The sequence below is a fragment of the Triticum aestivum genome, chromosome 2D (genome assembly GCF_018294505.1).
Source record: "Triticum aestivum cultivar Chinese Spring chromosome 2D, IWGSC CS RefSeq v2.1, whole genome shotgun sequence".
In the NCBI taxonomy this organism is placed as follows: Eukaryota; Viridiplantae; Streptophyta; class Magnoliopsida; order Poales; family Poaceae; genus Triticum; species Triticum aestivum.
The window spans coordinates 15,856,843-15,867,736 of NC_057799.1; the positions used below are offsets into that span (position 1 = coordinate 15,856,843).

At 48.3% G+C, this 10,894-nt stretch overlaps 1 pseudogene; it reads right to left on the minus strand.

Annotated features, from left to right (window-relative positions):
• LOC123055515 (uncharacterized) overlaps window positions 1-1,411 on the minus strand; it is an 11,784-nt pseudogene extending 10,373 nt beyond the window's left edge.
• Between the last annotated feature and the right edge of the window lie 9,483 nt (window positions 1,412-10,894).

Consider the following 10,894-nt stretch of genomic DNA (forward strand, 5'->3'; position numbering starts at 1 on the left):
TGTGGTCCATTAGCAGGATTGTTGTTGAGGCTTGGACCCCAAGTTGGGCCCCAAATGTCAACGAATAACGGTATGTCAATCTTATGGTCTGAAGTTTTTTATCGAAGGATGTAGAAAGATGGGTGAAGCCCGAGTAGATCTCGTTGGCAATGGTGACACAGTGATTTTACCCAGGTTCAGGCCCCGGATGGTTAGTAAGCATATGTCCCTCCTACCTATCTTTATTGATGAACTTACGATTACAATTATGTTTCTATCCACTGAACAGGTACGGGAATGAGCTCCCGAGTATCTTTTGCCTTTGACAATAGGAGGTATTACCCTTATAGTCAGTCCGAGGTTGGTAGTTTGGTACCGATCTTCAAAGGATACAATACAATCATGCGATCTTGCAGTTATGAGGAACCAATCTCTTGCTACCACGGAGCCCCTAAAGTAACACAGTGGAGCATAGGACTCGAGAGTTCTAAGGCACTTACTCCGGTGATGAGGTTTAGGTGTCTTGTACCGTATCTCTCTCGGAGTGGGTAGCCTTACTAAATGACATGTGCCGCCACTCTCGCCCTTCCCGTGTGTTGTGCTGGGTGTGGCCATGCACAACCATCCTCCCCATGTTTGAAGGGGAAAGGTTTGATGCCACCATCGTTGCCTTCTCGTGCACGGTGGTGGTGATGATTTTTAGACGTGAATCGCCTCATTTAAGTATGCAATGGGCTCCTCTTAGGCAAGCAGCTGCAAATAAAACACTTATCCGAGCAAATTTCGTAGTTACAACTTACAACCGACTCAATGACAGGTGGCTATCTTTTAGTGACTAACTGACTGACCTTATTTGTGTCGACTGAAATCATTTTTGGTGATGGACTCCATGAACCAATTTGAAAGCTAACATGTGTGCTAGTCTTTAGAGTAGGACCATGTATATCTTCGATGATTTTTAAAATTCTTTAGCCGTGAAAAGGAAAATGGTGCCTTGAGGTGGGGCTGGCTAGGGTGACGATGGATTAATGGTGGTCTTCGGCCGACAAACGTATAGTACTCTAATAAACTCCTACTCTGGCATGCATACTCATTGCACATTGATTAACGGTGGAAAGTGGGTGCACTACCGATCAATAGAATCCACGTCCGTCTATGCCGTTCACACCGCCTTCGATATCATTTGCAGCGAGGCAGATTAATTGATTAACCGTGGCAACTTGATCTCATGAATACACATTCGATTGCCGACTAAAAGGCTGGTCATAGTGGGAGCAACTTAGACAAATAACATGCATATGCTACTAGTCTATATTATTAAAGACATAATTGGTAGTACCAAATGTGTGCTATCATGCAAGTTTCATTTATTTAGATGTAGATTCATTTTGGCTCGCATGCGTTATGTTACCACAAACATCTCTCTCCTCATTAACTACTTGACACATCAACAAATTTGTTGTGGGGTGCGTTATGTTGCTAGCCAAGTTACTCTCACTATGGTCATGGGCATCTCCAACACGGATCACCAAAACACCCTCAAATGTTTGGATCGGACCATCCGAACAGTTTTAGCCATTCAACACAGATCATCAAATCGAGCCCGACCGGTCCAGATGTTCGAAATCCCACAGACCGCCCAAAATCTAGGGAGTCTGGCCGTCCATCATGTCGCCCTCCGACACCCCAAACCCACCCAAAAATCCAGTTGGTGCCCACGCATTTGGACATTCCCTTCACTATTCCGATGCAAAACCCCGCCTTCTTCGACCCGATCGCTCGCCTGTTTTGACTCCTTCCGCTGCCCTTAGCAGCTGCAATGGATCCTTTGGAGCCCATGACGATGTTCATATCGTCCTGCCAGACGCCTCGCCGGAGAATCCGAACACTGTGAAATGGCAAGCTCGACACGTGACGGAGAATCCCGCCAAGAAGGCAGCGGCGGCTGCGGGCATAGAGCTTAGGCCCGAGCTCCCCCTCCACAACTGCTCATCATGCCAATGCCGCTCAGGCGATCGCCTGGCCCGCCCAGTACAAGGCACCATATTACTTTGTTGCCCAACAGCATCAAATTCCCACAAATGGAATGAGAAGTGGGTCCATGTAAATGATCGAGACCTAGCTTTCGTCTCTCAGTGTTAGTGTCAGCCCAGCAGAGTGCTTTCACCGTTGGTGTTCTTTCCGATCTCAATGCATTTCACCGCTCCACCGAAAATTCCCTCTGCCCCTACCGTACTCCAGCTTGGTAGTTTCCACCGCCTGTCCAGGATTGAGCCCTGGGATTTGACGGCGGACTTGAAAAGCCCGGTTAGTCCGGCTTGCAATCACCGCAACACTCCGCATCATCCTTCACCCATGCCTCTAGCCACCCTCCATCGTACATTATCGACCTCAACAACGACTACGTGTTCACTGACTCACCGACGTTCATCCAGTCATGGTTTCTGTCTGAGGAGGCCTCAACAGTGCCCAGACACTGTTCAACGGAATGCCTCCCCAAGCTCGAAGGCGGTGGCATGAAGACGGTCAAGTCGATAGACACTATGAGATGCGGATGGAGCAAGAGATGGCCGCGACACACACCCAGCGGAAGGTCATGCCTGATGCGGACGCAAAAAAGTAGAGGGGTTTGTCATACTCGAACAAAGATGATGAATTGTTGTGTTCGGCATGGTTGGCCTCAAGCCTTCACCCATTCCGAGGCACAGAGCAAAAGTGATCATCTGTTTGGCAAAGTGTTCATGATTTTTTTCAGTGAGCAAAAGGACTATGAGCCCTACTTCAAGGAGGTGATCCATGATGCCAATCCAAGGTTTCTAAGTCATATGGAAGATACACCATCCAAGAGGTCGTCAACAAACAATGCGGTGTGTATGCACAAATAGAAAACCGGTGGCCTAGTGGTGTGTCACTCCTCGAGCTCGTAAGTTAACTTTCTCTATGTTGCTTCCTGTTACCCTATGTGTTGGCCATTTGTTTGATTTGCTTTATGTTGCTTCATGTTGCAAGCACTGCCGCACCACCACCTTGTACAACAAGACTGAGGACAAGGCATTCATGATGATGCATTGTTGGTTCGAGTTGAATGCACAAAGCAAGTGGAGCACCATTGCCCATGCCCGTCAAAGACCGCCACTCCAAAGCAAGTGGTGAAGGGGGTAATCCGTCGATTGGAGCACTTGCATAGGCCACCCGTGTGGGTAGGTCAAGGGGAAGGAAATGGGAAACAAAGAACTAGAAGCGAGAAGGGGTGGCAGCCAATATGACAGAGAAGTTCGAGGACATCGTGATGAAGAAGGAGGAGGCATATGCCAAACGCAATGGCATCAAGGAGAAGTTTGGCGTCTTCATGGGAATGTAAAATAAGAAGACTAAGCTCGAGGAGAGGAAGCTTGTGATCAAGGAAACTTATGAGGAACAAAAGATATTATATGTCAAGCCGGACGACTTGGATCCCGATGTGGCGAACTTTTTTCACGACTTCCGTGCTAGCATGTTGCTTTGTGCAAAAGGAGGGAGGGGTGAAAATGAGGTCAAAGACTGAAGCATCAGGCACGGACAATTGTGCTTTCGCTTTTGCGGTCGATGGATGTAAAAAACTTGTTGAACGTCCGTTGCTTTTGCCAGTAGTTGCATTTGTTTGCAACTATTTGAATGTAAAAATCGAATTCTACTGATCTAGATAAATTTGTCAAAGAGGAGGTTGAACCAGTAAAGACACGGTTGAATGGCGTCCGCCCGACCGGCTGTCCGCGAACAAATTTGAATCGTGTCCACGGGTATTTGATAGCGTCCGTTTGATTATCCATGTTGGAGATGCCCTAACTTACTGTAACAAGTTGCTACTGATAGTAAACTATGCATATTTATGCTGATCAGAAATATTAGTTCGTTACACTAAGGGAATGGGAAGCCAAATCCCAGGGGCGGTTCACAAATTAAACCAGCCGACTCCTTCATAATTAAAAACTTAGTGGGGCAATGTGACAATTTTCAGCCGGCTCAATGTATGAACCGGCCGCGATATTTTCCTAGTTGGTTGGAATTTTCAACTGACTAAAAGTTTCAGTCACTTATTTCTTTTGGCCACCCTCTTTTTGTAACCGGCTCGGATGGAGTATCCAGGAGTCGGTTTCGTGATAACTGGTTACAACGGGTGGTCCAAAAATGTCATCTTCGGAGCATTGCTTAGATGGTTAGGTTTCTTGCTTGAAACCCACCCGGCTTCAAGTTTTAGATTTGACACGAATGCTCACATATGTTGAATTTGTTTCAAGTTCTCCGACGCTATTCTTTCAGCGATATAGATTGCCCGTCAACTATGAGGTGTCCACTAGTAGAAAACAGGGCTTTGGTTCGGGCCTGGCCAGCCCATTAGTCTCGGTTCAGTCACGAACTGGGACCCATGGGGGCATACGTCCCAGTTCGTGAGCCCAGAGGGCCGGCCGGCGCCTCGTGGGTATTGGTCCCGGTTCGTCTGGACACATTTGTCCCGGTTCCTGGCATGAACCGGGACCAATGGGCCTAGCTCCTGGCCCACATCCATTGGTCCCGGTCCGTGGCTCGAACCGGGACAGAAGGCGGGGCTTTAGTCCCGGTTCCAGCCATGAATCGGGACAAAATGAGTTGCCTATATATACCCCATCGCCGCAGCAGAGCACTCCATGGTGCTTTGTTTTTTCTGACAGGCAAGGGGAGGGCATTTGGGTGTTCTAGCTCACCTCCTATGCACATGAGGTGTTCGATGAAATGCCCGAGCCACACTAGTTAAGCTTTCTCCTCTCGAAGCTCGACCTCCAAGCTCCATTTTCCCCGAGATTTGCATAGGTTTAGCGGTCCGTCACGTCCCGTCCCCGTCTTCACCGCCGTCGATCGCCTGCGCCGATCTCGTCGCCGACACCACCGTGGTGAGCCTCTTGTTCTTATCTTCTTTCTGAAAAAAAATAATTCTTACTTTAGATAGATACCTGTCTAATTTTCTTACTTTTATTATTGCTTGTTATTATATAGTGCGATGGTTTGGTATCCGCCCCCGTCGGCCCTCGTCCTGTCTATGATTCAGATGTGGTATATATTATCTTTTATAACTATTTGGTTCATTTATTGTTTATGACAATTATGCCGACCAACGTGACATAGATTTTATTTATCTAGGAGGTATGTGAACCAGAAATTCCAACCGACCCTATTGTCGAGAGGTTAAATTTAGTTGAAGAAGAAAACAATTACTTGAAGGAAAAAATAAAAAAATTGAGGAGGAGAAGATGATATTGGAGTTGTATCTTGCGGATGTCGTCGATGATCACAAGATCAAGATGGACGCAATGCGTTTGAAGATTAGAAAATATGCCATTCATACCGAGGCTTGGTATCATTATGCCATAGGATCAATTGTTACCTTGGTTGCGATTATGATCGCATTTGTTGTTGCATTGAAATGTTTTACATAGTTTCAATGTATGGTTTAATTAGATGCTCTGGAGAGCTATATGTTGTTCAATGAGAACTATGTATGTACTTTGGTTTTAATGTGATGTTCTATTAATTTGGTCACTTATCTATCCATGATATTCTGTAATGGTTTTTGACACACTTAATTATATATAATGCACGCAGATGAACCGGCAATGGATGTACAGTGACAAATACACCTCCGAGTACGTTAAGGGCGTGCATAATTTTCTCGAAGTGGCTAAGGCAAACAAGCATAATGGTTTTATGTGCTGTCCATGCCCTATATGTGGGAATACGAAGTCTTACTCTGACCAGAAAATCCTTCACAGCCACCTGCTTTATAAGGGTTTCATGCCACACTATAATGTTTGGACCAGGCACGGAGAAATAGGGGTTATGATGGAAGGCAACGAAGAAGAAGAGGACGATGACAACTATGTGCCCTCGGAATAAGGTGATGCTGCAACAGGGGAAGCTGCTGAAGATCAAGAGGAACCAGACAATATTGTGCCCGATGATGATCTCCGTCGGGTCATTGTTGATGCAAGGAGACAGAGCGAAAGTCAAAAGGAGAAGCTGAAGTTCGATCGCATGTTAGAGGATCACAAAAAAGGGTTTTACCCCAATTGCGAAGATGGCAACACAAAGCTCGGTACCGTACTGGAATTGCTGCAGTGGAAGGCAGAGAATGATGTGCCTGACAAAGGATTTGAGAAGCTACTGAAAATATTGAAGAAGAAGCTTCCAAAGTAGAACGAATTGCCCGACAGTACGTACGCAACAAAGAAGGTCGTATGCCCTCTAGGATTGGAGGTGCAGAAGATCCATGCATGCCCTAATGACTGCATCCTCTACCGCGGTGCCTACGAGGATTTGAACGCATGCCCGGTATGCGGTGCATTGCGGTATAAGATCAGACGAGATGACCCTGGTGATGTTGACGGCAAGCCCCCCAGGAAGAGGGTTCCTGCGAAGGTGATGTGGTATGTGTCGGTGTCAAAACCGGCGGATCTCGGGTAGGGGGTCCCGAACTGTGCGTCTAAGGTCGATGGTAACAGGAGACGGGGGACACGATGTTTACCCAGGTTCGGGCCCTCTCTATGGAGGTAATACCCTACTTCCTGCTTGATTGATCTTGATGAATATGAGTATTACAAGAGTTGATCTACCACGAGATCGTAATGGCTAAACCCTAGAAGCCTAGCCTGTATGACTAAGGTAATGAGTCTCTCCCTTTTCCGGACTAAGTCCTCCGGTTTATATAGATACCGGGGAGATCTAGGGTTACACAAGGTCGGTTACAAAGAAAGGAATCTACATATCCGGTCGCCAAGGAGAGTCCCATCCGGACAGTCTTCGGTCTTCATGTCTTCGCAGCCCATCAGTCCGGCCCATGGCTAACAGGCCGGACGCCCGAGGACCCCTTAGTCCAGGACTCCCTTAGTAGCCCCTGAACCTGGCTTCAATGACGAGAAGTCCGGCGCGCAGATCTGTCTTCGGCATTGCAAGGCGGGTTCCCTTCCTTCCGAACTCCAAAATAGTCTTCGGACGTATCCATGTGTCCGGACCTATAACACGCACACCACACACAACCGCAGAGAGAATACAATTTTACACGAGTCCGATCCACTGACAACTTTTTATAACATGACGTCATATCTGTCTAGTTGTAATTTCGAACCGTTTTTCGTCTGCCGCTCCACCTTCCGAGATGCGGTTGTCACTGGCACGTCTTGTCAAAGCAGAGATCGTGTCCCCTTATTGCGGGATTCTCATCAATACAGGCATGGGTAACCTAACCGCGCCGTTTACACAGCCCTTGGGAGTAGGCGAGTTTTGAGGCGAGTGGCGTTCGATATTCACTGCCTTTATAAGGGGATAAGAATTCGCCCTTGTCTGCTCACACCTTCTCCTTCCTCTCCCCTTCCACCTTGAGCTCCAGCGCCCAAGTCCCCATCTTTCTGTATCTTCGAAAAGCATCCGACCATGTCTGGATCCGGAGGTCAAGGCAAATGGATGGTCTCCTCCGTCAAGGAGAAGGACATTACTGAGCTTCCGGCGGCTGGGTACTTGGCGAAGGAAATCGCCCACCGTCTTCCAGCTCAGGGGCAAGTCGTCCCCACGCCGAAGCCCAACGAGAGGGTGGTATTCATCCCTCCTTTCCTCCGCGGGCTAGGGTTTCCACTCCACCCTTTCGTCCGTGGGCTGATGTATTATTACGGGATAGACTTCCATGATCTATCCCCCAACTCTTTCCTCAACATCTCGGCGTTCATCGTCGTATGTGAGGCCTTCCTCCGCATCCAACCCACTTCGGGATGTGGCTCAAAGTCTTCAACGTGAAGCCGAAGGTAGTGGACGGCCAGCACGCGGAGTGCGGAGGAGCCATGGTGAGTAAGCTGGCCAATGTCTCCTGGCCAAAAGGCACTTTCATGGAGACTGTCAAGGAATGGCAAAAACAATGGTTCTACATCACAGAACCCCGTGGTACAAACTAGGCCGCGGTCGCCGAATTTAACTCCGGCGCTCCCATGCGACTCACCTCCTAGGTCGAGAAGAGCCCTAACTGGTGTTCGTCGGATGAGCTGATAGCGCTGCAGACGCGCGTTCGAAGCATGGTGGACAAGAATGTCAAACTTGTCGATGTAATCCAGGTGATGCTAGTTCGCCGGATTCTCCCGTGCCAAAGCCGAAGCCTCCCGCTATGGAAGTTCAATCCGAAGAAGCACCATACCTTGAAGAGGCTCTTCGAGACCACTCACGAAGATGCCTGGAAATTGCTCTTCAAGGGCAACGAGATACCGCCAGCCATGGATCCGGACCGTGGACACGACATTAACCACCCCGCCAGCGAGGTGAGTTTCCAACACGTCCTCTACTTGTCTGCTCTAAGGAAAATATCCGAGCTTTTACCATCATTGCTTTTTCAGGAATGGATGAAGAGAGCGAAGCGGACCCAGTGTCCGGCTCCGCTGCCTGAAGAACCAGTCATCTCGCGTTTAGCGAAGATGCTGGTGCCGGCGCCCTATAAGGCGCCGGATAAGAAGGCCAAGGGGGTCAGGAGTGGCCCCCGTCGCAAGTGCGCTTCGGACGCGACGTCCGAAGGCAAGACCTGCTCCTCCGCCACCGAGGATGACGACGATGAGGAGGAGGACAACCCTCCCCCTGGTGAGGGAAGGGAGAAGAGGGCAGCCTCCATGAACCTGGAGGTGGGGACGCCAAAAAAGGGCAAGGGCTCTTTTGCGGACAAATACGCATAGGACGTCGACAGCAGTCCGGAGCGACACCCCCGCACCAAGCCTCAAGCCACTTCGTAAGTGCTGTGCCTCCCGCATACCCATATGTCCAGCCTCTCTATTTCAATGTATTGACATGGTTAATTATGCTATCGCAGTCCAGCCCACAACAGCTCCCAACGATCCTCATCAAGAGGTTCGTTGGACTCAAAAGAGATGGCCAGCGAGACACCGCCAGCCGCCTATTCTCCCAAGGCCAAAGGAGACGAGGAGGTTCTATCCCAACGGACCTTCCCGGGCTGGGGAGAGGATCAAGAGGCGCCCGAAGGCGAAGCCCCTGTCGCCAAACACCAGGGGGAACCAATCCCCCGGAAGACTGGGGAGGAGGGCCGTACTCAGTTCGGCCCTCAACCAGACTTGATTCCGGAGACCGATACGGCTCCGGAATCTGACACGCAACCTCCTTCGAAAAAGGGGTATGCCTATTCCACCGGTGACCCCTGTCCAACTGGTACCTCTTGAGCACTGCGTTGGTTTTAACTTGAAGAGGAAAGGGTGATGCAGTAAAGTAGCGTAAGTATTCCCCTCAGTTTTTGAGAACCAAGGTATCAATCCAGTAGGAAGCCACGCACGAGTCCCTCGCACCTACACAAACAAATAAATCCTCGCAACCAACGCAATAAAGGGGTTGTCAATCCCTTCACGGTCACTTACGAGAGTGAGATCTGATAGATATGATAAGATAATATTTTTGGTATTTTTATGATAAAGATGCAAAGTAAAATAAAAGGCAATGAAAATAGCTAAGTGTTGGAAGATTAATATGATGGAAAATAGACCCGAGGGCCATAGGTTTCACTAGCGGCTTCTCTCAAGAGCATAAATATTACGGTGGGTGAACAAATTACTGTTGAGCAATTGACAGAATTGAGCATAGTTGTGAGAATATCTAGGTATGATCATGTATATAGGCATCACGTCCGAGACAAGTAGACCGACTCCTGTCTGCATCTACTACTATTACTCCACACATCGGCCGCTATTCAGCATGCATCTAGAGTATTAAGTTCACAAGAACAGAGTAACGCTTTAAGTAAGATGACATGATGTAGAGGGATAAACTCATGCAATATGATATAAACCCCATCTTGTTATCCTCGATGGCAACAATACAATACGTGCCTTGCTGCCCCTACTGTCACTGGGAAAGGACACCGCAAGATTGAACCCAAAGCTAAGCACTTCTCCCATTGCAAGAAAGATCAATCTAGTAGGCCAAACCAAACTGATAATTCGAAGAGACTTGCAAAGATAACCAATCATACATAAAAGAATTCAGAGAAGATTCAAATATTGTTCATAGATAAACTTGATCATAAACCCACAATTCATCGGTCTCAACAAACACACCGCAAAAGAAGATTACATCAAATAGATCTCCACGAGAGAGGGGGAGAACATTGTATTGAGATCCAAAAAGAGAGAAGAAGCCATCTAGCTAACAACTATGGACCCGAAGGTCTGAGGTAAACTACTCACACATCATCGAGAGGCTATGGTGTTGATGTAGAAGCCCTCCGTGATCGATGCCCCCTCCGGCGGAGCTCCGAAAAAGGCCCCAAGATGGGATCTCACGGTTACAGAAGGTTACGGCGGTGGAATTAGGTTTTTGGCTCCGTATCTGGTAGTTTGGGGGTACGTAGGTATATATAGGAGGAAGAAGTACGTCGGTGGAGCAACGTGGGGCCCACGAGGGTGGAGGGCGCGCCCAGGGGGGTAGGCGCGCCCCCTACCTCGTGCCCTCCTGGTTGATGTCTTGACGTAGGGTCCAAGTCCTCTGGATCACGTTCGTTCCAAAAATCACGTTCCCGAAGGTTTCATTGCGTTTGGACTCCGTTTGATATTCTTTTTCTGCGAAACTCTGAAATAGGCAAAAAACAGCAATTCTGGGCTGGGCCTCCGGTTAATAGGTTAGTCCCAAAAATAATATAAAAGTGTATAATAAAGCCCATTAATGTCCAAAACAGAATATAATATAGCATGGAACAATCAAAAATTATAGATACGTTGGAGACGTATCACCAACCAGGGGCACCACATGATCTCCTGGAAGTGTTGTGAGGCGCTTCCATTGCTGACAGGTTTTGAGGTAGGCGACGCAAAAGGAGAAAATCCCAATATAGACAGTAGCCCCTCAGACACTGTCCGGTGTTCGGAAAGTAAAG